The sequence below is a fragment of the Myodes glareolus genome, chromosome 3 (assembly GCF_982192425.1).
Source record: "Myodes glareolus chromosome 3, mMyoGla1.1, whole genome shotgun sequence".
Lineage (NCBI taxonomy): Eukaryota > Metazoa > Chordata > Mammalia > Rodentia > Cricetidae > Myodes > Myodes glareolus.
The window spans coordinates 3145380-3169974 of record NC_142028.1 but is presented as its reverse complement, the minus strand read 5'-3'; the positions used below and the strand labels follow the sequence as shown (position 1 = coordinate 3169974).

The following is a 24595-nucleotide window of genomic DNA, read 5'->3' as shown; positions in this document are numbered from 1 at the left end:
AAACCACCATAAATGCAAATACATTTGCCCTATGAAAGTAAGTTCCTGTTTGTCTGTTTTCTTGCCTGCATGAACATTCCTGGAACATTTGGAACACTGTCGATGTGTGGAAATTTGTCTCAACCTAAAATGTTTCCCCCAAAACTCTGCCTGAGGATGTTCAACATTAGGGCAGTGCAAGTGTTGGTAGTGCTGGTGTGGAAGGAACAAGACTTCAGAGATTAGCTGGAAAAGTAGCAGGGTGTAGTCTGTAGTAGTCTGTGCCATATGTGTTCTGAGAAGATAATGACAGTATAGATCACTGAAGTGACTAAGGTGGTGAAAGTCATCTTGTCTGACTCAATTTTTTGTCTGCCTTGACACTTCTCAGCCTTCCACCTGCTAATACCCACGTTTGCCTTGGCAATGCGTCTGGGACTATTCGTGACATTAATGATCTAGATGTATTAACTAAAACAATTAATGCTTGTGGAAGCCAAAACATGAAACTAAAGTAACCAGAGGTACTATAAGTCAAAAATAATAGTGACATTGTGCCTGGAAAATACTGCTAATCTCTGAAAAAAGATAGATGTTAACACGGCTTATGTACTCCAAATGCCCATTCAACTCAGGCACTTTGAAATGAAGTTTTTTGTTATGGTGTCAGAACCAAATGAGAACACACCAAGGAGTTGCAATGCAAATTTATTAAGGCTGGTCTGACTTACAATCTTACGGGAGTTGGAGATGCGGACCTTTAGGAAGCAAGCACAATACAAAACGGGAAAGTGGCAGTTAGCTATTTTAAGCAAGCCTGGGAAGCGTTCAGGTTTGTGGTTGGTGGTTAGTCAGTTCCCTGGGAATGGTTCAGAACAATGGAAACAATTTTTAAGGTATGTGAATCATGAAATTACAGAAGTGAAAACAAGTTATAAATTACAGGGAACAAAATGAAGCTGGTCAAGCCCATACCGCTAAGGTTAGTAGCTCATATAATGGGTCTGACGAGTTAAAACACTGCATTCCTAGGTGTGAGTTCACCCTGAGTTCTCAGATATGGAGTCTGTTAAAAGAGGAAGTTGGGGCTGTAGCTCTGAGATAAAAACTTACTTAATATTCACAAGGTCCTGGTTTTAATCCCCACAGGAAAAAAAAAAAGAAAAAAGAAAAGAAGGAAGGAAAAAGAAAACAAAAATCATAGTCACAGATAGAGAACACTCCAGGTTCTTACTACAGCAAAAGAAGTTATTCAAGTAGCAAATCAGGTAAATATTTGGAATAATTTCAAAGCTTATAATACCTAGTACAACAGGAATTTGGACTGAATGTTACTCAGTCCAAAAAAAAAGGGTGTAGTGGAAATATATATTTCCTGTGCATATATATATATATATTTACATATATATGTAAATAATTTCCTGTGCATTGATAACATTGTATATAAATAATGACAGCACCAAGAACATCAGCTGTCTATTCTATGGCAAACCACCGATTGATAGCTAGATTAGGGCAATGGCTTGCTTCTTCTTCAGTAAACATTCACTTTCCTTTGCCTTCTACTGTGGGCAGGTAATGCTTAGGCCTGGCCCTAGTGCATGCTTTGGCCGGTGAGATACCGAGGATGGATATGAATGTGAATGTGAGCTTAAGTGGCTTGACTTACCTCCTGCCTTTGTTTGCTTTTGTAGTCAGATTACTGAGTAACACAACATGACCCCCAAGCATGGATCCTTCAGCCTGAGTCTTACAACAGCTGGACTGGAACTTCAGAGCCTAGATTGCTAAACCCCAGTCTGAAACATAAATATAAGTTGGCTTGCAAACCTCTCAGAAAGAAAGAAAAGGCTTGGATGTGTGAGAAGTTGAATGAAGAGGGTCTCTATACGTTTATATGTTAGAATACTTGGTTCCCAGTTGATGGGGCTCATTGGCAAGAATTAGCAAATGTGGTCTTATTAGAAGAGGTGTGTCACTGGGGATGGGTTTTGTGGTTTAAAAGACACCATTCCCAGTATGCTCTATCTGCCTCCTGTTTGTGGATCAAGGGAACCCTCAGCTGCTGATCCAGCTGCCTGACACCATGCCTTCACTCTGCCATTATAGACTCAAACTGTTTAGAACCATATGCTCAAATTAAATTCTTTCTCTTGTAAGTTATTGGTCACGGTGTTTTGTTAAAGTAACAGAAAAGTAACTAAGACAGTATGTTACCCAGTTTTGGTGTCTTTAAAAACAGACAATGCTAGCTAGCCAAGGACAGTGGCACGGGCCTGTGGTCTTGGGAGGTCGGGCTAGAGAATCAGGAGCTCAAGGTAATCTTCAACTACTGGTGAGTTTAAGGCCAGCATGGGCTATGTGAGACCTTGTCTCAAAATTTAAATAACAGAATTTGTTTTAAAATAGGGCCTTGCTGTACTATCCAGGCTGGGCTACAGTTTCAAGGATGAAGTAATTCTTCCACTTTGGACCCCAAAGTCAGTGAGACTGGTAGAAAGGCCTGGAGAGTTTTGTTTTTGAGAAATAGTCTCATTGGACAGCCATAGCTGGCCTGAAACTCAATATGTATACCAGGTTGGCCTTAAACACACAGAGATCTGCCTGCTTCTGTAGGAAATGTGTGCATGATGATGCACAGTTTGTTTTGGTTTTTAGACAGGTTTTCTATCACTCTGGAGATCAGGAAGTCCTCAAACTCACAGCAATTCTCCCATCGCAGCCCTGTGAGTGCTTAGATTAAAGGTGTGAGCCATTATGCCCACTTGGTATCTTTTTCTGTAGCACTGTATGACAGTAGTTGTTGTGGAGTTGGGAATGAGACCTTTTGTTGTTGGTTTCTTGAGATGGGGTTTCACTGTACAGCTGTAGCTGGGCTAGGACTCCTGACGATCCTTCTGCCTCTACCTCCTGGGTACTGGGCTTACAGGTGAGTATCATCACATCCAGCTATAAAAGAATACTTTTCATTCAACATTGTTTTTAAGGTCTTGTATTTTGAACCATACAATTTTTTTTTGTTTATTTATTTTGAGGCATGGTCTTACTTTAGCTACCTGAAATTTACTATGTAGACTAGGTTGGCTCAAACTCAGAGATTCACCTGCCTCTGCCTCCTGAGTATTGGATTAAAGGTGTACTTCACTATGCCTGGCCTATTTATTAACTTTTAAAGTACCCTGTCAAGTACATAGTATATTAAAATGACTCAGGAATAGTTAAACTCTCGGATTGCTAAATGGTTTCTTCCTTCCTTCCTTCCTTCTGTCCTTCCTTCCATTCTTCCTTTCTTCATTTATTTATTTAGTTTTCTGAGACAGGGTTTCTCAGTGTAGCTTTTTATTTTTGGCTGTCCTGAAACTCAATCTGTAGACCAGGCTGGCCTCGAACTTGCAGCCATCTGCCTGTCTCCCAAGCTAACGGTGCACAACAGCTGTTGATCTCCCAGAGGTACCAACAGCCCTACCTTTAAAATGATTAACTGACAAACCTGTTTGGGTTGGGCAGTGGCCTATGACATCAGAGAAATTATAGGCCTTAGAACAGCTGATTTAGGAGCAGCTAAATGCTCAATATAAAGAAAAATCAACCAGCCCTTGGAATTCTCCTGTATTTTTGTATTTGTTATTAAAAAGAAATCTGGAAAATGGAGAATGCAGACAGATGAGAGAGCCATAAATAACGTAATTCTGCCAGGGGACTCTCTACAGCCTGGAATTCCTTTGCCTTCTCTGTTACCTAAAGGATGGCCTCTCATAGTTATTCATTTAAACGATTGTTTCCGCACTATACCTTTACAAGAAAAGGACAGTGAAGGTTTACTTTCATGGTGCCTTCTTATAACAACTCTCAGCTTATTAAGAGACATCAACGCAAGTTCCTCCCACAGAGGATATTAAACAGCCATACCCTGTGCCAATATTTTGTGCAATAACCATTGGAAATAATTTGTTTACAGTTTCCACAATCTATAATATACCATTGTATGGATGATATTTTATTAGTTGATTCAAAACTGGGTACTTTAGAAAAAAATGTTTAAAGAAATAAAATTTTGCCTTGTTGGGGATTACAAATTCCTCCTAAAAATATAAAGAGAAAATTCTATTAATTACTTAGGTATAAAATAGGTCTACAAAAAATTTGACCCCAAAGTGTATAACTCAGGAGAGATCAACTGCAGACTCTTGATGACTTTCAAAGATTTCTAGGAGATATTTCCAATCTTCAGCCCACTATTAGGATAAAAACTAATGAACTGCATACTTTGTTCCATACTTTAGAAGGTGACAAGGGTTTAAATAGTCCCAAGAAATTATCAGCAGAAACCGAGAGAAAATTGGCTTTGGTGAAAGAAAAATTACAGAATGCACGTGTGGATTGTGTGGATCCGAAGCTTAAGTACAGTCTGGTTATGTCACCCTCCAGTCACCCTACAGGGATTCTAGTGCATAGGGAAGATATTATCTTGGAATGGATACTTTTTACCTTGCAAACAGAGTAAGAAATTAAAGAGGTATGTGAAAATTTTTTCTGATTTGATTCTAAAAGGAAGATTAAGACTTTATCAGGTGAGAGAAATTGACCCAACAGTATTACCTTTTACTAAAGAGGAAGTTTCCTCTTTATGGGCAGAAAATGAAAGCTGAAAAAGAGCTTACAGTAATTTTTTGGGAGAGATTAATAACAGTTATCCCCAAAGCAACCATTTGAGTCCTTCCCCACATAGTAAGGAAAACACCAACATCTGGAACCTCTACATTCTATACTGATACAAAGGCAGGTTACAAATCAGAAAACTTAAGCAAAGTGGTTCAAAGCCCTTATAATTCTGTATAATTCTATACAAAATTCAAAATTGTATGCCAAGATTCTCACGATACTAATGGACTTTACAGAGCCTCTCAACATATTACCAACTCTCAATATACAGAAAGAGCTATTTTACATATTAAAACCACTAAACTTATTCCTGATGAGTCAGAATTAACTTCACATTTATACAATTACAGGAAATAGTCAGTGCCGGGTTCTCCAGCAGAAAGGGCAGACCTGGACCTGCCAGACTTTCCCTGGGGCTGAGCCGGATGGTGAGTGTCACCGGGGAGAAACACACACACACAGAGTCAAGAGTCTGTCCAAGCAGGATCTCCTTTAATGGTATCAGGCAGGAACATATATAGGGTTGTGATGGGGATGGAGAAGCTTGGAATGGGTTGAGGTGGAATAAGGAATAAGGGCCAATAATATTCTGCCACGCTAGAGGTGGCTGGGCAGAGGCAGGTCTAGTTTGGGTAGCCAGAGACAGGTCTCCAAACTCAAGCTATGCTCAGGAAGTTTCACTGGGCCTCACCAAACTAAAGTTAGGCTCAGGAAGATACACTGGGTCTCACGAGGCCCAACAAGTCAGGAATAGGAATCAAGTTATGTATAAAACACACATCAAATCCCATACAAGTCTGCCAGGTCTTCTAGTACAACGTAATGATGAAATAGATCAGTTATTAATAGAAAACGTGCTAGAGGTCTCAAAATTTTATAAAAGACACGATGTTAATAGCAAAGGTTTGAAAAAGGATTTTTCCATCACTTGACAAAAAGCCAAGGAAATTGCAAAAAAAAAAAAGTCCTATTTGCTCCTTGTATAATTAGACTTCATTGCCTGCAGGGAGTAACCATAAAGGTATGCAAAGAAATGAAATTTGGCAAATGAATGTGCTTCATTTTACAGAATTTGAAAAATTAAAATATGTATACCATATAATAGATATGTTTTCAAGATTTCAATGGACAACTGCTTTAAGTTCTAAAAAAGATCGAATCTGTAATCACATTGGAAGTCATGGCCATTATGGGAATATCTGTACAAATTAAGACTGACAATGCTCCAGAATATGTCTCTAGAAAAATTAAACATTTTTGTGCATATTATAATATAAAGAATATTACAGGTATACCACACAATCCTACAAGGCAAGAGGTTGTAGAAAGATCTAATTGTACTTTAAAAAATGCTTAATAACCAGAAAAGGGTAATAAGTACTCCCCAAAATAGATTATAAATGCCTTGTTAACCTTAAATTTTCTAAATGCTAATGAGAAAGAAATGACAGTTACAGAGAGACATTGGAAAATAGAAAAACACTACTGAGTTAAATAAGGCTGTGTACTTTTTAAACTTTTTTATTGAGCTATATATTTTTCTCTGCTCTCCTCCCTACCCCACCCCTTTACCCTCTACCATGATACCCACTCCCAATTTACTCAAGAGATCTTGTCTTTTTCTGTTTCCCATGTAGATTAGATCTATTTTGTCTCTATTATGGTTCTTTTTGTTGTCTAGGTTCTCTGGGATTGAGAATTTGTAGGCTAGTCTAAAAGCCATTTATATTACATATAAATGGACATATTATATTGCCTTTTTGGCTCTGGGTTACTTCACTCAATATGATGTTTTCTAGATTGATCTATTTGCCCGCAGATTTCAAGACGTCATTGTTTTTTACTGCTGTGTTGTACTGCATTGTGTAATGTACCACATCTTCTTTATCCATTCTTTGGTTGAGGGAAATGTAGGTTGTTTCCAGGTTCTGGATATGACAAATAATGCTGCTATGAACATAGTTGAGCACTTGTCCTTGTGGTATGATTGGGCATCCTTTGGGTATATATGCAAAAGTGGTATTGCTGGGTCTGGAGGTAAGTTGTTTCTTAATTTTCTGAGAAATCGCCATACTGATTTCCAAAGCGGCTGTATATTCAACAAATGGTACTGTCATAACTAGATATCAACACATAGAAGAATGAAAATAGATCCATATTTATCACCATGCACAAAACTCAAGTCCAAATGGATCAAAGATTTCAACATAAATCTATTCACATTGAACCTCATAGAAGAGAAAGTGGGACATACACTTGAATGCATTGGCACAGGAGACCACTTCCTAAATATAACACCAGTAGCACAGACACTTAGAGAAACAATTAATAAATGAGATCTCCTGAAACTGAGAAGCTTCTGTAAAGCAAAAAACATGGTCAACAAGACAAAATGTCAGCCTACAGAATGGAAAAAGATCTTCATCAACCCCATATTGGACAGAGGGCTGATCTCCAAAATATCCAAAGAACTCAAGAAACTTGTCATTAAAAGAATAAATAATCCAATAAAAAAATGGGGTACAGACCTAAATAAAGAACTCTCAACAGAGGAATCTAAAATGGCTAAAAGACACTTAAGGAAATGCTCAACATCCTTAGCCATCAGAGAAATGCAAATCAAAACAACTCTGAGATTCCATTTTACACCTGTAAGAATGGCCAAGATTAAAAACACTGATGACAACTTATGCTGGAGAGGATGTGGGGTAAAAGGAACAGTCTTACATTGCAGGTGGGAGTGCAAACTGGTACAGCCTGTGTATTTTAAGGATGTGTTGTTTGACCTCAGAATAGAAACCAAGATATGTGTTACATTGGGGAAGAGATTTTGCTTTTGTTTCTACAGGAGAAGAAGTATGGATGCCATCAAAATTTGTAAAGATTTGATTTGAACAGGAGAGAGCTCTTAAGGAGAAGTGATACCTTATCAACAGATGTCAGAAGGAATATTCACCAGCTAAGGGTCAGGGCGGGGTTCTGTTTTTTTTCTATCTTTGCAGGAAAATAGAAATACCCATTTTTGAAAGTCAAAAGACCTCGAAAAACTGTCTGGAAGAATCATTGAAAAAAAAAAAAAAGGATCTGGTAGTACCAATATTCTCTACAGTGAATATGAGATTTTATCATCTCACTACCTATGAATTAATCTTTCTTTATTTCTCACAAAAGGTTAAAGTCCCAACCAACTCAATTTAAAACTAAAACTGGCTTTAAAGTTAGAGTGTGCTTTGGCTCTTTCCTTCTCTAAATCCAAACATGTTTTTAAAAAATTCAGAATCTCGGTCTCATATCAAAAGAGCCACCTCGTGTGGGACAGAAGAAAATCAAGGCTAGGTGGTAGTGGCGCATGCATTTAATCCCAGCACTCGGGAGGCAGAGGCAGGCCGATCTCCATGAGTTCGAGGCCAGCCTGGTTTACAAAAGCTAGTTCCAGAACAGGCTCCAAAAGCTACAGAGAAACCCTGTCTTGAAAAACAAAACAAAACAAAACAAAAAAAGAAGAAGAAGAAAATCAAAATCTAGGGATTGTTGTCACGAATCTCTTCCCTTCACACTTGTTTCGACTCTAAGAACCTTTCTTTAGATACTTAGATAATCTTAAAGGTTAAACTTTGTGTTTGATATTAATAATGTTTAAGTTTTCCATAGTAAACAATAAACTTATCTAGCAGTGGTCTCTGAAGTCTCCAAACAGAAGATGGGGCCCCACAACAAGGACTCTTCCTGATCCATAATAATGCCATTAAGCCAATAAACACCATTCAAAGGAATCTGTCTGCAGAGACTGTTTGGCTGATTATAATTTCAGTACTGTGGAGAGACTGCAATATTACTGAAATGGTTTAGATAAAACGCTGCAGGTCCCCAAGTGGCGGCAGGCAAGCAGGCCATGAGCCGGCCAGTGGGTCCTAGGCAGGGAACCACATGGTGGGTGAGAGAGAGATCTAAGAGACTTCGGTGGGGCAGCCAGTCCCACCAGGAGCTGCAGCCACAGTGGGTGAGAGACAGGCAGAGCCCAGGCAAGGAGACCTAGATGGATAGGCATGCCATGCAGAGTGAGGTTGGGAAGGGGAGGGGGAGGGAGAAAGAGGGATGAGGAAAGAAACAAAGAGGTGGGGGAGCCATGGCAGCAGCTATGTTTTTGGGAGAGAGATGGAAAGGAAGGGAGCTCAGGCTGGAAGCAGAAGGAAGATCTGCCTGCCTGGGCAGTGGATGGGGGAGGGAGTGGGGGGGGCTTGTCTCTTAAAGGGACAGGACAGACCATTGCAGTTACTAACTGAAAAGTTTCTGCTCTCCGATAAGCTTCTCTGTTGATGCAGTAATCAAAATCAGACCAAATCAAACTGATTTAGAAAAAGCCCAGGTTTAATGAATAAAACACTCCTGGATGATTTTCCAGTCCTCCCCCCTCCCTTGCAGCCCAGAGAGAAGATGGGAAGAGAGACTGGAAAATCATGTGTCTGTTTTCTGGGGTGCAGTTTAAATACCCTGTGGGAGTGGTCTTGATCATCTCTGGGGGTGGGATCATTATTTGGCGGACTTTCTGATATGTGGCAGGTTTAGAGAGAGATGGGCGCCAAGGTCTTGGGAAGACGCTTCCACCCAAACACTAATTACTTTATCTAAATTCTGGCTCCCCAAAATTCCTTGCCCACATCTGTATCAGAACATCTTGTGATGATAGATAAAAGCTGTGTTAGCATCTATTGACTTAGCAAGTGTCTAGCTTTACCATCCCAAACTTAATTTTATGGAGTTCCTGACCCCGGGAAAAAGGCTATAGACTCAATTCAATTATAATTAAAGGACTCATGGAGTACTGGTAACAGGACAACAATCTTTGAATCAAACTTGAGATGAGGGAAGGATTTTAAAAGGCAAAACCCACAAGAAGACCTTGAGTATCTGTTCAAGGAAACCAAGAGATACTATGCTCTATTAAAATTAGATAATCAGATGACCTCAAAATAGTCCTTGACTAGAGTCTGCATGAGCAGGTTACAGAAGCCAAAAAGTAATTAGTCATATCATAAGTAAACAGTCATGGCTGTACACTTTTGTGTGGGAGTCTCTGAGTCAGGCTTACTGGCAACCTATCTTCTAGGGATGAAGTCAAAGATAGACAGAGAGTGGGCACCAAAATGGATGCTTAGCCTAAATTGGAGTTTCTTTAACCATCACACTAAACATATTATCAAATAGCTTCCTAGGCCTATAGAATACCTCTCCCATCTCATTGTACTCAACAATTCATTTTAAACTTGCTTCCATGTGGAGAGCAAAGAGTCTTGTGCACACAGAAAAGCACTGGAGGAGCCAGGAAAGTTTAACACACAGCTTACCTCTTCAATGAATGAGATGCTAAGCTGCTCTTCCTGAACTAGGAATGATGTCATTTTACAACCTGAAGATCCTTTGCTGTCTGATGAGACAGGCTCTGCCTTATCTCCCATAATTTATGTTTTTTACTTATCCAAGATTTTTTTTCTTAAATCTTGAACATTGCTTTTAGACCATAAAACCCACTCTTATGAGTGATGTCACAAGTGCTTTACAACAGTTTATGTGACTTCTATGTTACCTTAGGGCTGGCCAATCCTGGCACCCACAGGCATTATGTTTACCTCAATCAAACTCCATAGACCCTAAATCTTGGGCACTATCTCTGAGTCAAGAGTACCCATCTTTGTGAAAGAAGCCAGATGTATTTCGTGAGAAAACTCAATGTAAGCACGTCATTAACTGTTGTGTGCTTGGGACTGAGTTAATTGTTATCTGAATACCTTTTTTTTTTTTTTTCAAAATTGTGCTGTGCTTAAACATGGCTAAAGTAAAATGATCTGGGCCAGACTCTAGAAGTCCTGGTCCAGCACCAGTTACAATAAAATCCGGCTGAGTCAAAATTCATTCTTGCTTCTTTGTGAATAGTAATGTCCCCTTGCATGTTGTCAAGCCTGCAGGGGAATCACCATACTTTCATTTATGACTTTCTCTGTTCTGCTAAACTATCAAAACTTTGTAAAACTGCTTCCATGTTGGAGCATGGAATTTGGGGTAACCTAATCTGTGTTCCTGAATCATGATCATTCAAAATGGCTCCAAAATAAACTATCTCTTGTTCCTTTTTAAGATGAAAGCAGGGTTCTTGCATCAACAAGCTACATAGTGAGATGCTTTCACAAACAAACAAACAAAACAAAAAACCTGGGAACAAAACTCTATGATAGAGTGCTTGCTTCCTGGCAAGAACAAGGCTGTAGGTCCATTCCCCAGAGCGGGGTGAGGAAAGAAGGAAATAAAAAAAAAAGTAAAAGGGAAGCCGGGAGAGAAGAGCCAAGTTTTCCTTCTTCCGAGTCCCTCTCACTTGCTCTTTTTGGGGAGTCTATTTTGATGGTGAGACAGTGTTTCTCCATGTAGTTCTTGATAGTTTCCTAACGAAGGACTACACTTCGCAACTTATCTTGCAGACTATTTTCCACTCCAATAAAAGACTACTTAGATGGACATAACCCCCTATTTAACTTTAATCTCACTTCAGGACCCTGAAGATGGACTGGAAGGGATTATTAGATCTCTTTGTCCATCTTGACAGTGTGGGCACTGTATCCTTTTTCAGATACACTGTATCCTTTTTCAGATTCTTTTCTTTTCTTTTCTTTTCTTTTTCTATTGACTTGACTATTTCAATTGACTTCTCCAGAAAAAAAATGACCAAATTTGGCTTCTTGGGGGTATAGACTATGACCCCAAGTTCTGTAAGAAAAATCACAGCATTATATATTTAATTCAGAACTTCAAAGGAGACACAGACTCATGTTTCCTTTTCTACTGTCAGGTCACTTGAATAAAAATGGCTTTGTGATGGCTATTCTTGATTGTCAACTTGACTATATCTGGAATGAAGTACAATCCAGAAATAGAGTGCGCACTTGTGATCCAGAGCTCGAGGCCGAAAGACAAGACTTTAATGTGGGCCACACTTTCTGCTGGAAGCAAGTATAAGGACAATGGAAGAAGGGAGGGTTCTTTTTCAGCTGCATGCCCTCACCTCGTTAGCTCATCCACTCCTTCACTGGCATTGGAGCCTCCTTCTGATCTGTATATTTCAGCATATACAGAATACCAACTGAGACACCCAGTCTCACGGAATTGAGCAGCTACTGGATTCTTGAACTAAGTCCAAGACTTCTTCATTCAGCCATCCCATAAATTCTGTGACTCTAGAGAACCCTGACTAATACAGCTCCCATAGGCTCATGCATTTGAATGATTATTATCAGGGTGAGGCACAGTAGCTTGAGAGGAATTAGGAGGTGTGACCTTGCTGGAGGAAGTATTTCATTGGAGGTGGGTTTTAAAGTTTCAAAAGCCTATGCCAGACTCAGTATCTCTTCCTGCTGCCTATGGATCTGGATGTAGAACTCGCAGCTGCTTCTCCAGCACCATCTCTGCCTATGTGTCATGCCCCCCACCATTGACAATAGTGGACTAAACATCTGAAGCTATAAGCAAGCCCCAGTTAAATGCTTTCTATTTTAAGAGTTGCAGTGGTCACCGTGTCTCTTAATAGAAATAGAACAGTGACTAAAACAGCATTGCCTTTTTATTTCTAGGCTACTTGATTCCCGACCTCCATGCCTGCCAAGGAGCAAACCTTGGGCCTCATATATGTTAAGTGTTATGTCCGTGTTGCAAGATTTCCCAAAGACCACCAAGGAGTGAATTTGTATGCAAAAGCAAAGAGCCTTTATTCAAGCTCAAGCCTGGACCTTCCCTCTGACCCGATGCATGAGTTTGACTGGAGAGGCCAGTTGTGGTAGGATTTTTATCACAGCAGGGGTTGAGGTGAGGAAATTTCCATCTTCTAGGATACCTATTGGCTGACATTTACCTAGGCATGTCTTGGGAATAGGGGATAGGTGCATGCTGGGCTTAGGAACATCTGGTGATCTTATCTATAATTGTTGGAACTTTAGATACTTTCTCTCTGAATGCTGATTGGCCCATTTCTAGGTGGTGTCAGTTTATGGTTTTCTCTGGAATAGGGTAGTTGCTTAGAGTAAACTGAAACTTAGGCCTGTCTCTGTAAAGCCTGTCATGGCGACAGTCTAGTTAAGCTGTCTTTGACCTCTTTATTAGGTATGGTGAACATGGCTGGTGGGCTTTGAGGAGCTTGGCAATTGAGATGTTCACATGATATTTGCCTTTTGAATATTCATGGTTTATTTACAAAAACATTCCTTACAATACCATACTATTCTAAAGGTTGTGACAATCTCATCTAAACAGACATCTCACCAGAGCAGGGAATGACAGGAAATGCTGCAGGTGTCTCCTGGGGAACCTTATCTAACCTCTCTAAGGTCCTTTAGCTGTGGCAGGATGGAAATATACATGAGGGTGAAAGACCTGGATAAATCCAGACCCCTCTAGCAGAAAAAAAAGAGCCAAAAATCTAAGCAGGGAGAGAAGAATCAAAAATCTAGATTAGCCAGTTCAGTGACTCTGTTTCAGGAACTAGCTGAAGATAAAGTTAGATTATAATCTTGAGAATAATCTTAAGAAACAGGGAGTTACCTCCTTTGTGATTATCATTGGTATTTTTGGAATTTTCCAATGATCACTGGTATTTTTGGAAATTTCCAATGACGCCCTCCCTACCCCCTTTGGGTTATTGGGTTGTGGTTTCTTCCCTTAAATACCCTTTCTCCCAGGTACTCGGGGTCGAATTCTCTACCCCTGCATGGGAAATGAATTTCAGCCCTAGTGCCCTGGTTCCTGTCCTGTCAATAAACTCATATGTTTGCAGCAAGGAAGGTCTCTCGTGAGTTCCTGGCGGGTCATGTTATCCTGAGACTTGAGTGAGAGTCTCCCCACTCCAGGGGTCTTTCAAGGGTGCAGTAAGACACCACCTAGATGGTAACTCCAAGATTTGATTGTAGATAATGAGAGAGAACACTGAGAGGCGTCTGGAAGAATCCAATAGGGAGGAAAAAAGCAGACTGGACATGGCCAGGATATCTTTGAGAGAAGGGAAATTATCAGAGTGTGGTGGTGGTGGTAGAAACCCCTTGCTGTTATATAGAGAGCAAGTGGGTATCTGGAAGGAGAAAAGCCCGTGAATTGCAGCAGTCTTGAAGCTAGCATAGAAGTGGAGTTGGGGAGATGAGAAAGGCCAGGAGGCTAGCATGGACTCTGAAATGTATAACAAGTATGTGTTAATAGGAACTGAAGGAACCTTGAGGCCAGCATGAGCTTTATATGCAACCAAAGATAAATGCCAAGGGAAGTGGCTCTCTCTGGCAGGTGGAAAAATCCATGTTTTAGGTTCCTGAGAAATGTTGGCTGTCAACATTTAGCAATCCGTCTACCGTACAGCTTTAGCTATGCCAAGACTGTCATTTCTGGACATAGACATTGCCTTTGGAAGTTTGGGGAATTAGAGTCCTTTGCAAGTTCCAGAAGGTTTTGAGGGTATAGGGCCCATGGGTCTACCCCTACTCCAGGTCTTGAGGACAGTTTCTGGTCAGACAGCTAAAACATCCTGTTTGTTCCTGTGCTCCCTCTGCCCTGCCTGGTGATTAGCTGTAGGGCATTATTTACTCCATCTTGGGTGTGGCAATTTCCCACATTGGGGGGGGATTCCTTGTGCAACAGCTAGGTAAGTAAGGATTTTCCCAAGGTTAAATAAAGAGCATTCGGGGGGGGGGGGGCTGGAGAGATGGCTCAGAGGTTAAGATCATTGGCTGCTCTTCCAGAGATCCTGAGTTCAATTCCCAGCAACCACATGGTGGCTCACAACCATCTGTAATGAGATCTGGCGCCCTCTTCTGGCATGCGGGTATACATGGAGGCAGAATGTTGTATACATAATAATAAATATATAAAATCTTTAAAAAATAATAAAAAAAAATAAAGGGCATTCGGCTGATTTCCTTTCAAACGATCCAGGTCTCTTATGTGTTCTTTCAATCTCCAGGCCCTTGCCCAGCTCGCATATGGTACAGTGGTGTGTGAACTGTAACACAGATGCAGGTGTTACAGAGGGCATCAGGCAGCTGCTAGTGCTGGCAGGCAGGCATGTGTGAACTCAGCAAGAAGTTTGAGATGCTGTATCTCGGGAGCTCCGCAGTGTCAGCCTTTTGTGCCGTCCAGTGGGCATTGGTTTTGTGAGATCAAGGTTCATGACTCAGGGTTGGTTAATTAATGTATCAAACATATCAGAGCCAACTTGAGGCTGACTTATTAACATAGCAGCCTGCTTGGTTCATATCAGAGCTGATTTGTGGTGGGCTCCTTAACACACCTCTGCAAGCATTACATTATTCCAAGTAACAGAATGGTTTTACATAAAAATGGTTTCATTTATGTTTTTTTTTTCTTTTTATTTATTGTTTACTCATACAATACATCCCAACCACAGTCGTCCCTTCCTCTGCTGGGCCCTAAAGCCCCACCAAGGAGGAGGTCACCTCAAGAGACACTCTCAGGCAGGTGATGCAATAGCAAGAGGAATTTTTATTTTGCTGGCGCAGCAGAGGTCCCTCAGCCTCAAGAGGAGAAGGACCCCTGCTTTGTCTATTATAGATTCTTTTAAAGGAAAAAAAAAACACAGAATCAAGCGGGGGGGGGGGAGTACAGAATCAAAAGAGAGAGTCCAGAAATCATTTATCAACTATTTTGACTAGTTCATTCAATGGTCAGCTAACTCTAATTGGTCAATGCTATGGTTGTTGCTTGGTTGGTTTAACAAGGAGGAACACTTGCAGGTTATCTGCAGGTCATCTCAGCCCAGTTCCAGGGTCTGGGTCTATAGAAGAAAGACTGCAAAGGGGATAGAAAGTACTCAGAGCTCCAGTGCACGCGTGGTTGGTTCCCAGGGTCCTGGTTCCCAGGAAGGGGGTGCAGTAATGCTGAGGTGCCCCAAAGTCTTCCCTCCACTCCTCCCAGCCTCCCCTCCCTCCCGTATCAGCTTCCCTTTGCCTCAATTCCACTGCTCCTCCATTTCCCTTCAGAAAAGAACAGGCCACCCTGGGATAGCAACGGAACACAGAATAATGAGATGCAATAAGATTAGTCACAAACCTTCATATCAAGACTGGATAAGGCAGCCCAGCAGGAGAAAAAGCCTCCTATGAGCAGGCAAAAGAGACAGTCCTAATCCCACAAAACACCCCAGTTAGACAACCACAGCATGTATGCAGAGGACCTAGCAAATCCATGCAGGCTCTGTGGTCTGCTTCAGTCTCTGTGAGCCCCTATGAGCTCTACATTGTTGATTCTGCTGGTTGTGTTCTCATGGTGTCCTCAACCCCTCTGGCTCCTACAACCCTTCCTCTCCCTCTTTCTCGGGGTTCCCTGAGCTCTGCCTAATGTCTGGCTTTCAATACTTTAAATTAACCTGTCAGCCCCACCTGTTCAAGAACCAGGTAATTTCATGGAATGCTGGGAGTTGTAGTTCTTGGAAAATAACAACAAAACCTCATAGGAAACAGTAACCATATGGGTTTTTCCTTAAGCAACTCTGTAACACGTGTTTCAGGGCCACTCAGCTGGGAAATTCCAGAGAATGGTCCCAACCAAAGCCCATTTGGTCAATATTTAATATTTTAATAGAACTTGCTTCATATTTGGTTCAAAATGGTAGAATTGTTTTTTATCTGGAGAATTTTAGGATTAACAGGCTATGGTCTCTGCATCTGCTCCCATCAACTGCTGGAGTAAGCCTCTCTGTTGACAACTGGGCTAGATACCAATCTATGAGTATAGCATAATATCATTAGGAAACATCTCGTCTATATTTTTGTTTGTTTGTTTTTTGTCAGTCATATTTGGTTCTACCCTAGGCCTCTGAGCTATCCAACTTCCCATTCCTGGCCATTGGGCATCAGGGCAGTATCAGGCATGGACTCCCCCTTGTGGCTTGGGCCTCAAGTTAGATCAGTTATTGCCTGGCTACCCCTACAACCTCTGAGCTACCTTTTCCCTGGCAGGGTCAAAGGTTTTGTGGTCCTGCCTGGTTACAGAGGATGGCTGGTATAGACCCCACTACCAGGAGTCCTTGCTAGTCACTCCCATAGGTTACAGGAAGTTGTTTCCACAGCACCCCTAAATTCTCCCATTCCAATCATCTCCTGCCATATTCCCTCCCTCCCTCCATCCCCCACCTGATCCCTCCTGTTTCCATCCCCATCAGTTCCCAGTCTACCCACAAAAGGCAAGCAAGCATTCTCATTTAAGAGAGGCGTCCTGACTCAGCTTTAGCTGCAAAACCCTGAAGCTCTTTAAAAGGTCCTGCCATGAAACACTTAAATTGTGTTGATAAAAGCTGACCTCATGCTTTTTGGTTTTCAGGCGTAGCAGGAAGAAAGTTGTGTCATTTTAAAATGCTGGCTTTCTGGGCCATTCTGCCAGTGCAGCTACAGAAAGAGCATTTGAGTGTTGTTGTGGACACACTGTTGCAGCTTGCTTGCTGGCAAGAACCTTGAAACGCTGTAGAGTTGTGGCAATGAACACAGCTCTGGCCGGTACCTCCTCCATGAGGTTGGAATTGCAGAAACCTAAGGAATGGGCTGGATCCAGCCGTCAAAGCCATGACTTTAATCCTACCCATATTGCTTAGTAAATTAAAGACTCACGTGGTCAGAAAAAGAGAGATATACAGTAAAAGAAAGATTCAAAGTCAAAGAAAACCTCTTAATGGTTTACAATGTGTTAAAAACATATGCAGGCTTGAAGAAAAAAGGTTAAAGTCCTTAAAATAAAAAAGAAAGACAGTAGTTGGGTATGGTGGCATACACCATTAATCCCAAAGCTTGGGAGGCAGAGGCAGACAGATTCCTGTGAATTCAAGGTACGGTAGCATACACCTTTAATCCCAGTACTTGAGAGGCAGAGGCAAGTGGATCTCTGTGAGTTCAAGGACAGCCTGGTCAACAGAGGGAGTTCCAGGACAAAGATACACAGAAACCCTGTCTCAAAAGCCAAAAATTAAAAATAAAATAGTTTTAAATAAAGCTGCATAAAGATGGAAAACACACAGAGAATCTGAATACTGTATGTTATTAGGCTCTCTTTGAATTGTTTGAATGCTGAGGAAGGAGCAACAGCTGCTAAAAAATATTTGCTTATAAATGCTGCTGAATAAATCCAATATAGTATTTTGAAAATACCTTGACTTAAAAATTGAGGTCAAAAGATATGTTACTTTGGAGAAGAGATTTTGCTTTTGTTTCCAAAGGAAATGAGAGGCTGTGGATTCATTCTGAGTTAAGAAAAATCAGGTTTGATCAAGGAAGACTACCTGAGAAATCTCTGGTAGGAACAGATGGCTCAGATGTCTGAGTTCTACATCCAGAACAGATTCAAGACTGCTGCCTGAGATGATCAAGCCTCACAGGATACTCCAGTCAGGACTTGATCATAATTTAAATCTTCTTTAGGTCCCCATAAGATTATCAGTACCCCCAACCAGCCAGAAGTGCCCACATTCCCAAAAAATGGACTATGGATATTTTCCTTTGTTTAAAAAAAAAAAAAAGAGGGAAAAATGGTGCAGGAGAATTGTCTGTATTCTGTCAATCATGTTTTAAACAAATGCTGATTGGTCAGGCAGGAAGTATAGGCGGGTCAACCAGACAGGAAGTAGAGGTTAGCTACAGGGGAGTTGTTTGCTCTGTTTTGAGCCTGGTAATTTCCTACCAGCCTGGGGGATTTCCACTGTGCAGCAGTTAGGTATACAAGGCTTTCTCTAAGCTTGAATAAACGGCATTCTGCATTCTCTCTTCGCAAATGACCCACGTCTCTTGTGTTCTTTAATCTCCAGTCCCTTGCCTGGCTCTACAACTGTCCTGTAGTGCAGGTGCTACACTTTATAAGAGCTGCTGTAGTCGTGGTATTTCTTCGCCAATAGAACACTGGCTAAAACACTTGTCTACTGTGGTTTTATATAATATGTACTTGAGTCTTCTTCCCTGTTTCCACACATGTAATTCCCCAAATCTTTGAATTCTTCACAGTGATATGAATCTTTTCTGCATGCTGTTACAGAGTTCTAGACCACTGTGGAAAAGGGCCACAGACTCAATCCAAATTATACTTAAGTGAATTATTAATATTGGTAGCAGAACAACAGCCTTATGGGAAATTGACTCCCAGAAGGAGATGTAGGAAGGGTTTTATAACAAAACCTCACAATTATTTCATTTCTGGGTAATTTACAGCTATGTCAGGAATTGCCTCACTCACCCTGAACATAGTGATAAACAGGTGTACAAAAAACAACATAAGTGGTTATCATTATAGTCACACTGTTCTGGGGAGGGGGCCAGTTGCTGGGAGCTCATCTTTCAGGGTTTTAGGTTAGAAGCCTACTAAAATGGAAGCCTGGTACAAAAACAGCCATCACAGTGCCATTCATGGGGCTGATGGCTGGCAGAACCCACAGAGCCACAGGGAAAGACTAAATCAGGGCAATGGGTTAGAATCTTTCCGGTCTGCTACTTAGCCTCCCAAAAGAAGAGAGAGGCTGCTACTATTGGTCAGATATTTAATTACTATTATTTAACTAATAAGAATTGCATTTAAAATACACAATAACTGGAGTTCTAGGAAGTCCCAAGTGGCAGAACACATGAAAGTTCCTGAAAGGTGGTGTGTCCAATAAGGATATATTTGGGTATAACTTGCACTCTGTATCTCTTTATATGCATCCTTCATAATAAATCAACAAATGGAATCCCCTGAGCTTTGTGATCTGCTCTAAAAGTCTGGTGAGACCTAAGCCCAACAAAGTTGGGAGAGCATTACTTCTGTCTTTTTCCTCAATTTTTTTTTCTCCCTAATCTTTTAACTGACCAACTCTGGTTCATGATATTCTAAATTCTTTCTTCATTTACTAATTTGTTGAGACAGGGTTTCCTATTGTTGTATAGTCCTTTCCTCCAAATTGAAACATTCCCTCTTGGAGGAAGGAAGACAACCCATAAGACTCAGAAATGTCATGAAACCAGGGTCAGCAACAGGTAAGGGTACTTGCCACCAAGCCTAACAATCTGTGTTCAATCCTTGGGACCCATGCGGTAGAAGGAGAGAGCTGACTCCCACAAGCTGTCCTCTGACCTCCACATACATACCACGGCATGTAGGTGCACACATGAACACAAGTTCAGAAAGATCTTGAAAGTTACAAGATTCACAAGGACCTCCCTGAAGCAATATAAGAAGTAACAACCATGAGAAAGAAGAAATCACCAGCTTGTGCAACTCTGTGTAAGCCTTGCAGTTAATTTGAAGGGTATGGTTTCTGTAAATGGTCACCCATGCAAAGATGGTCTTTGATGCAGCCTTTGAGTCACCTGTAACTCCAATAAACTCACTGGTTCACTAAACTAGACTAAGATCATTTATATGGTCTGTCACTAGTGCCATATCTGTGGTGGATAGACATTTGTTCAAATTTCCTTAGGAAAAATCCTACAAGAGCTATGTAGACCTACTTCCCTAGAACTTGCTGTGTAAACCAGCCTGGCTTAAATGTTCATGACCTCTCTGGAATAGCCAAAAGTTTTTGTAGGACTTTTCATGGCAGGGAAAATGGCAGCAGGCAGGCAGACAGAAGACATGGCCTTCAAGCAGTAACTAAGTATTTCCATCCTGATACACAAGGTGTAGGGAGGGAGAGAGAGAGAGAGAAACTGGGCTTGGCTTGAGCTTTTAAAACCTCAAAAGTTTACTCCCAGTGGCCTTCAACAAAGCCACACCTCTTAATCCTTCCCAAAACAGTTCCACTACCTGGGGACCAAGCATTCAAATATGTGAGCCTATGGGAGCCATTCCTATTCAAACCACCACAAGATGGCTTTAAAATCTACTGTAGTTACAGAAGGCACTAGGCCCCTCCCTTCCCTAGCTGGCATCTGGCACCTGCTTGTCTCAGGACCCTGAGAGTTAGAAGGTTGTACATGACTGAATCAACAACTGGAAGTGGGGAGGGGTAGTCTCAAGTCTCAAACTGTTGATTGGTTGAGGACCTAGCCCAATCAGATGGGGAGTTTAGGAACAGTTCAGGCTCTAGTCTATAGAAGAGTTACCCAGGTAAGTTTTATTTCAGCTTGACACAAATTATAATCATTGGAGAGGAGAGCGCCTCAGTTGATAAAATATGCCCATAAGATCTGACTGTAGATATGTCTGTAGGCATTTTTTAAATTAGTGACTGATGGGGAGGACCTAGCCCATGGTGGGTGGGTTGACCCCTGGGCTGGTGGTCCTGGATTCTTTAAGAAAGCAGGTTGAGCAAGTCATGTGAAGCAAACTAGTAAGAAGCACTCCTCAATAGCCTCTACATCAGCTCCTGCCACCAGGTTCCTACCTGTTTAAGTTCGTGTCCTGACTTCCTTCCATGCTGAGCAGTGATATGGAAATATAAGCCAAATAACCCTTTTCTTCCTCAAGTTGCTTGGTCACGGTGTTTCATCACAGCAATAGTGACCCTAACTAGGACAGGGACACAGGAATTTGTCATAGGAGGACTTAAAAATTTCTTTTTTGAGACAGAATTTCCAGTAGCTATGGAATCAGTCCTGGAACTCATTCTGCATACCAGGCTAGCCTCGAACTCAGAGTTCTGCCTGCCTCCGCCTCCTGAGTAATTGGAAGTATCACTCCAGCCCTTGGCCTGGGAGTCGCTTGGTCCATACTCCACCTCCTGAAAAGCCCACCAAGCACTGACCCCTCCCCAGGGAGGGTCAGGACCACTCCCACAGGCTATTTAAATGGCCACCGGAAAAAGAACACATGGTCTTTGGGTTTTGTGTGGTCTCCCCTGCTGTCTCTCTCTCTTTCCCTCCCCATGCTCCCTGCTACCCGGAAGGGCTGCAGTCGTAACTATGGGCATTTTTAAATTGGTCTAATTTGGTCTGATTGGAATTACTTGCATGAGTGGAAGGGCTCATATTCCTACCACCGAGTACTGATATTAAAGGCATGTGCCACCACTACCTGGCTAAATTTTTCAGACAGTGGGGGTGCACGCCTTTAGTCCCAGCCCTCAGGAGGTAGGGTCAGGTAGAGCTCTGCGAGTTCAAGGCCAGCCTGGGCTATAGAGTGAGCTATAGAACAGCCAGGCTGTTACACAGAGAAATGTTATTTCAAAAAACCAATCAAACAAACAATTATGTGTCTGAAGGTTTTTCTTGCATGAAATGCTTTATGTGTGTGTCTGATGTCAAGGGAGGACAGAAGACACCAATTCCCTTGTGTTTATGAGCTAGCACGTGGTTGCTGGGAGTCAAAGCCAGGTCCTCTTGAAGAGCTGTTGGTGCTTTCATTCATTGAGCCATTTCTGTAGCCAATGAAAGAATTTAAAAAACTTTCTTGTATCAAATCAGCATGCTGGCCACATTTGCCCTTTCTTTATGTTGGCAATACTTTCTGCAGAACTGCATGTTAAAAATTGCTTCATTTTTGCCAGTTCTTTGTATTTGTTACTATCTTATTTCTATTAGAACCTCAGGATGATTTGATGTTTTTGCTCCCCTCTTTATAAAAACTGCCAGTTCAAGATGAGGTGTTTGGGATTTTTCTTTACAATGTTATTCTTCTGCCTTCTCAGATCATTGGATGCCTGAACAAGGTGTGATTTAAAGATTCAATATTCTTCCCTGCTTTTGTTGTACTGATGTTTGTTGTAACAGGCAGCAGAAACTCCATATTCATGTTGCAAATTGACTTGCAGAAAAGCAATTGCCTTAGTTAGGTTCTTATTCCTGTGACGAGACACCATGACTATGACAACTCTTATAAATGAGAACATTTAACTGAGGCACTCCAGTACAGTTTCTGAGATTCAGTCCATTATCATCAAGATGGGAAATATGGTGGCATGAAGGCAGCCATGATACAGGAGCTGAGAGTCCTACATCTTGACTCAGAGACAACAGGAAGTTGAAATGACTGTCACATTGAGGAAAGTTTGAACAAAGAGACCTTAAAGCCTCTACAGTGACACACTGCCTCCAACAAGACCACACCCCCTAGTAGTGCCACTCCCTTTGGGGGTCATTTCTTTCAAACCACCACCACAACAATGTATCTTTCTTTGGAAAGAAAAGGCATGTTCAGATCTTAGAATTCTAGTTCCAGATCTAGCTGGGTTTTTTTTTTTTTTTTTTTTTTTTTTTAGAGAAAAGGACAAACAGGTGGCATCTCAAGGAGAAACACCCTTCTATGATGAGCTAAATAAGAATGTCCCCTATAGGCTCATCTGTTTGAATGCTTGGTCCTCAGAGAGTGGCACTGCTTGAGAGGGATTAGGAGGTGTGGCCTTACTGGAGCAGGTGTGAGCTTGTTAGCAGAAGTATATCACTGGGGGTTGACTTTGGAGTTTTAAGAGCTCAAGTCAAGTTTAGTGTCTCTCTTTCTTCCTGCTGCCTATGGATGTAAACTCTCACCAACTCCATGCCCCCCTCATGCCACCATGCTTCTGTTGGACCCTAAAGCCCAATTTCCAAGGAGGAGTTGCCCCCAAGAGACCACTCTCATACCACAGTGGTTGCAAAAGCAAGAGGACTTTTATTCTGACACAGCGTCAGGGTCCCTCAACCTTGGAGGAGAAGGGCCTCGAATGGCTGTTATAGGCTACTTTTAAAGCAAAAATCCATAGAAACAAGGGGGAATGTCCGGGAGTTGTTTTCCAACTATTTGGGTTGGCTTATTCAAAAGGCTACCATTAGTGATTGAACTGAGTCATGCCGGGAGAGCAGTCGCCAGATCAGGAAAGGTAAGAGAGAACATCTGTGGGTCATTCTGACCCTCTTTCAGGAACTGAGTCAACAATTTTAGGAACTGAGTAAAAGACTGTGGGTTATCTTGCCCTCTTTTCAAGGACTGAGTCCTATTTGGAGAAAGCCCACAGGGAGATGGAAAGTCCCCAACATTCCAGTATGTGCGTGGGTAATTGTTAGGTTTCTGGTTCCCAGGAGGAGGGGCAGTAATGCTCAGTTGCCTCAGAACTGTCTTAGAGTCTTTCACTTCCTGTCATTTGATAATGGATTAAACCTCTGATACTGTAAGCAAATCCTAATTAAATGGTTTGTTTTTTAAGAGTTGCAGTAATCATGGTGTCTCTTCATAGCACTAGAACACTGACTAAGACACCCTTCCAAATGTGTTTCTTACCACCTGTCTCATTTTAACTTGTACCCTGTGTGTTGGGAGTCAACTTGACACACCTGAGAAGAGAGAACTTTGATTAAATGCTTGCCTCCATCTGATTGACCTGTGGTCTTGCCTGTGAGGCATTTTCCTAATTGTTAATTGATGTAGGAGAGCTCAGTCCACTTGGGGCAGGGCCATCCCTAGGCATGTGGGCCTGCACTGTAAAGGGAAGCCAGCCGAGGAAGTCAGAGAGTAAACCATAAGCAGTGTTCCTCCATGGTTTCTGCTCCACTTCCTGCTTAAGCTCCAATCTCAAATTTCCTCAGCTTTGATTTTGATTACCCTTAGGGTGTCCTAGGTATATCTTGGGGATTTACGCACCTACTGTAACAACTCCCCTGAAATAAGCATGTTAATTAAAGTTACTTTTGTCTGCTAAATTCACAACTTTTTAAATAAAGCTGCCACTTGGGTCCTCCGGTTTCTATTTCTTCCCTGGGATTTATCAAGTTCACTTGTTAGGGGCTCTTTTTATGTGACCAGTCTTTGCAATTAAGCTATCTCATCTTACTATTATCTCATAAAAAAAATCAATATTGCCAGTTCACTGAACTCAAACCAAGAAGAAGAAGACGAAGAAGAAGAAGAAGAAGGAGGAGGAGGAGGAGGAGGAGGAGGAGGAGGAGGAGGAGGAGGAGAAGGAGAAGGAGAAGGAGAAGGAGAAGAAGAAGAATTATCCAAATAAAATTTTATAGAAATTTGTTGCCCAAGAGAATTAGTTTTGTCTAAAAGT

General features: G+C 41.5%; 2 long non-coding RNA genes across 2 annotated transcripts in view; both read left to right on the top strand.

The window, feature by feature from the left end:
- Positions 1-24595, top strand: part of LOC148122525 (uncharacterized) — a 58089-nt gene that overhangs the window by 13592 nt on the left and 19902 nt on the right. Inside the window, exon 2 of the long non-coding RNA XR_015737391.1 lies at positions 4992-5069. This is a non-coding gene — a long non-coding RNA (uncharacterized LOC148122525). The remainder of the gene's footprint in view (positions 1-4991; positions 5070-24595) is intronic.
- Positions 938-2138, top strand: LOC125399262 (uncharacterized). Its single transcript, XR_007231660.3, has 2 exons — positions 938-1247; positions 1674-2138. It is a non-coding gene; the product is annotated as an uncharacterized LOC125399262 (long non-coding RNA).